Source organism: Oratosquilla oratoria, chromosome 2 (genome assembly GCF_046742065.1).
Source record: "Oratosquilla oratoria isolate Oo_2021 chromosome 2, ASM4674206v1, whole genome shotgun sequence".
In the NCBI taxonomy this organism is placed as follows: domain Eukaryota; kingdom Metazoa; phylum Arthropoda; class Malacostraca; order Stomatopoda; family Squillidae; genus Oratosquilla; species Oratosquilla oratoria.
In genome coordinates this window covers 66822708-66827684 of record NC_134778.1, presented here as the reverse complement: position 1 = coordinate 66827684, position 4977 = coordinate 66822708, and positions in this window count along the sequence as shown.

The following is a 4977-nucleotide window of genomic DNA, read 5'->3' as shown; positions in this document are numbered from 1 at the left end:
GCCGTCCTGGAAGGCCCCAACAAGTATGGGACGTTTGGGCCGTCCTGGTAACCAACAAGTATGGGACAACTGCTCATAATTTATATTACAATTCAAACAATTTTGAAATTTCATGAGAAATAAAACTATCTAATTTGTACAAACCTTGATGAAGATTAACATTTATCCCCTTACTAGATTTGATCAAACTGCATTCAATTAAATTTCTTTCTGTTATGTTGTTGTTGTATGTGATGACTTTAGCGTTATCCCAGTCAACTGGGTGGTTAAAATGGTTCATGTGGTTGAATATACCGCTAGATTGGTTTCCCTCTCTAAAGTATTTCTTATGTTGATTGATTCGTGGTGTGAGTGTTTTAGCAGTCTGACCAACATAAAACTGATTACATGATTTGCAAGGTATTTTGTACACACACCCTTTATTACTATTGACAGAATTATTTATGAGCAGTTGTCTTACAGTGTTCTTGTTATTGAAAACTACATTAATGTTAAATTTACGTAACATATTTGGAATATTTTGCAGGTTCTCTTGGTACGGTAAAATTAGCAAGTTATTCATATTGAAAGTTTGAGTTGACCTAAGGTTGTAAAATGTTACGTAAATTTAACAATAATGTAGTTTTCAATAACAAGAACACTGTAAGACAACTGCTCATAAATAATTCTGTCAATAGTAATAAAGGGTGTGTGTACAAAATACCTTGCAAATCATGTAATCAGTTTTATGTTGGTCAGACTGCTAAAACACTCACAACACGAATCAATCAACATAAGAAATACGTTAGAGAGGGAAACCAATCTAGCGGTATATTCAACCACATGAACCATTTTAACCACCCAGTTGACTGGGATAACGCTAAAGTCATCACATACAACAACAACATAACAGAAAGAAATTTAATTGAATGCAGTTTGATCAAATCTAGTAAGGGGATAAATGTTAATCTTCATCAAGGTTTGTACAAATTAGATAGTTTTATTTCTCATGAAATTTCAAAATTGTTTGAATTGTAATATAAATTATGAGCAGTTGTCCCATACTTGTTGGTTACCAGGACGGCCCAAACGTCCCATACTTGTTGGCTACCAGGACGGCCCATACGTCCGTCACGTGTATTTCTTCCACTACCTCTCCGAATGCCCTCTTCACTATGTCATATATTCTGTACCTTGTTTCTTCATCTTATAATTCCTTCTTTGTATCTGCACTGAAGATGTAATTACACGAAAGCGCTCTGCTTCGTTAGTTTACTTTTTTCCTAGTGGTTATTTACGCATTTGTGAACACACGCTCCTAGTGTTTTTATTGCATATATATATATATATATATATATATATGTATAATATAATATAAAAAAATAAATGAATAAATAGCAGATTGAATAAATGAGCAATGATCATATATACGGTGAATAAATAAATGAATGATAGAATGAATAAATAATGAATGCATGAATAAATAAATAAATTGAAAAACAAATAAAGAGATAAATAAATAAGAAAATTTATAAATAAACAAGTAAAAAGATAAATAATATATAATTAAGTGAATAGGAGGGATGGAGGAGGAAGGGAGGGGGAGATGGAAGGAGGAAAGGAGGAAGAGAGGGAAGGAGGGAGAGAGAGAGGGGGGAGGGGGATGAAAAACTGAGGGAGGGAGGGTAGTGGGGGAGGGAGGGAGGGTAGTGGAGGAAGGGAGGGTAATGGGGGAGGGAGAGAGGGTAGTTGGGGGAGGGATAGGGAAGGGGAGGGAAGGCAAGAGAAAGGGAGGGAAGAGGAGGGAGGAGGAGTGGGAAGGGAAAAGGAGGGAAGAGGAAGGGAAAAGGGGAAGGGGGAAGGGGAGGGAAGTGGAGGGGGGAAGTGGAGGTGGGAAAGTGGAGGGCATCCAGCAACTAATCGCGCAAGAACAACGTGAGGCGTTATTATCAGACTCATCACTCGCGTCATTAAGCTTATTAAGTGGCCCCTGGGACGGTGTCGGGGTGGGGGGGGGGGTTTCGGGACAAAGAATCGTGCAAGAAGAGGAGGAAGTAGGAAGGAGGGAGGAGGAGGAGAAGAAGGAGGAGGAATAGAGGGAGTAAGGAGGAGGGAAAGAGGAGGAGGAGGGAAAGAGGAGGGGAAGGGGAGGGGGAGGAGCGAGGAGAGGAAGATGGAGGAGGAGGAGAAGACGGAGGAGTAGGAGGGGAAAGAGGTGGAGGAGTAGGTGGGGGAGGAAGAAGGAGATGGAGGAAGAGGAGAAGGATGAGGAGTAATAGGAGGAAGGTGAAGAGAAAGAGGAGAAGGAGAAAGAGGCGAAGCACAGGGATGAGGACGAGGGAAGAAGAGAAAACGGAGGAGGAGGAGGAGGAGGAGGAGGAGAAGGAGGATGAGTACTAGGAGGACGGAGAGGAGAAAGAAGAGGAGGGGAAAGAGGCGGAGGACGAGGAGGAGGAGAAGGAGGAGGAAGAAGGAGAGGAGGAGGAGGAGGAGGAGGGAAAAGAGAAGGAGGGGGAAAGGAGGAGGAGGAGGAGGAGAAGGCTGAGGAGGAGGAAGAGGAGGAAGAGGCTTTATCCATGATAAAATTTCCAACATTCTCAAGTTTAATAAAAATCAACTGGCGTCGGCTCTGAAATCCACCACCTGCCTCCTCCCCTCCATCCTCTACTCCTCTTCCTCCTCAACCACCACCATACTCCCTCTTACTTCTCATGTCTCTTCTCTTTCTCCTATGTTTCCTCCTCCACCTCCTCCTCCTCCTCCTCCTCCTCCTCCTCCTCCTCCTCGAGAGGGAGAAAGAGAGAGGAAGAGAGAGAATGAAAGAGAGAGAACGAAAGAGAGAGAACGAAAGAAAAAGAGCGAAAGAGAGAGAACGAAAGAGAGAAAAAGTAAAATAAAGAGCGAAAGAGAAAATAAAGAAAGAGCACGAAAGAAAAAATAAAGAAAAGAAAAACGATGGAAAGAAAGAAAAAAGAAAATAAAGTACAAGGGAAAGAAAAAAAAGAAGAAGAAAAGAAAGTAAAAGGAAAGAAAAAAGAAAAAATGATGAAAAGTACGAGGGAAAGAAAGAAAAAAATGAAAAAAGTAAAGAAAAGAAAGTACAAGGAAAGAAAAAAGAATAGAAAGTACGAGGGAATGAAAGAAAAAACGAAAAAAGAAAAGAAAATACGAGGGAAAGAAAAAATGAAAAAAGTAAAGAAAAGAAAGTACAAGGAAAGAAAAAAATACGAGGGAATGAAAGAAAAAACGAAAAAAGAAAAGAAAATACGAGGGAAAGAAAGAAAAAAGAAATTACGAGGGAAAAAAATAAAAAAGAAATAAAAAAAAGAAAATACAAGGGAAAGAAAGAAAAGGAAAAAGGAAAAAAGCAAAGAAAAGAAAGTACAAGGAAGGAAAAAACGAATAAGAAGTACGAGGGAATGAAAGAAAAAATAAAATAAAATAAAAATACGAGGGAAAGAAAGGAAAAGATGAAAAAAATAAAGAAAAGAAAGTACAAGGAAAGAAAAAAGAAAAAAGAATGAACAATACGAGGGAATGAAAGAAAAAACGAAAAAAGAAAAAAATACGAGGGAAAGAAAAACGAAAAAACGAACAAAGAAAAGAAAATACGAGGGAAAGAAAAAAAATAAAGAAAAGAAAGTACGAGGGAAAGAAAGAAAATAAAATGAAAAGGAAAGAAAGTGAAAAAGCAACATAGAAAGATCAAAAGAAAGAATAAAAAAGAAAAACAGAGAAAGATAAAAGAAAAAGAAAGAAAAGAACATACATATTAGATTACAAACTACGCATATATAAGTTTTAGTTAATTTTGTTAGCAAAAGAAACGAGCGATTAAACTAATTTCATGGCAGACTAGCACGCTAGTTTAGCAATGTTTGTCAAGGTCTTGAATAAAGTGGTACACAATATTTCATAGAAAACGGAGCGATGTTTTTCCACTTTGCGCCAAAATTACGGTAATGTATATAGAAATTAGCTTCAGATTATAATTAAGAAAAATCTTAAAGATCATTACGTTGCCGGCAGTAATTTTTTTACCTAATTTATTTATTTATTTGTTTATTTATTTATTCATTCATTTCTATTTATTCATTTATTATCTATTTATTTATTTATTCGTTTGTTTGTTTATTTATCTATTTATTTGTTCATTTGTTTATTCATTTATATATTTATCTATTTATCTATTTATATATTCACTTATCTATTTATTTATTATTCATCTTTTTATTCATTTATTTATTCATCTATTTATCCATTATCCATTTATTTATATATACATTTATCTATATATTTATCTATTTATCTATTCTTTTATCTATTTATTTATCTATATATATTCAATTATCGTTATTTGTTTATCCATTTCTTTATCAATTTATTTACTTATACATCTATCTATTTATCTATTCATTTATTCATATATTCGTTTGTTCATTTATATATTTATTTATCTATTTATCTATTCATTTATCTATCAATATATCTATTCATATTTATTTATTTATCAATCAATCTATTTTTCAATCATTAACATATCTATTAACTTATCTATTTATCTATTAATTTTTTCATTTATTTTTTCATTTATGTATTCATTTATTTGTTCATTTATATATTTCCTTCTTTATTTACTTATTTTTTATTTGTTTATTTATCTATTTACTTGTTTACCTATAATTTCATTTACTTTTTATTCATATACCTATCTATTTATCTATTTATTTATTCACACATTCATTTTTTACTTGTTCATTTCTTTCTTTATTTATTTGTTTGTTTATTTAGATATTCGTTTACTTATCTATTCATGCATTTATTGATTGATGATTGATTGATATATTCATATATCTATTCATTTATTTGTTTATTTATTTATTTGTTTATTTGTTTATTTATTTATCTATTTATTTATTTATTTATCTATTTATCTATTTTTTATTTATTTAATTATTTGTTTATTTACCTGTCCCTAGTTATCTGTTTATCTATTTT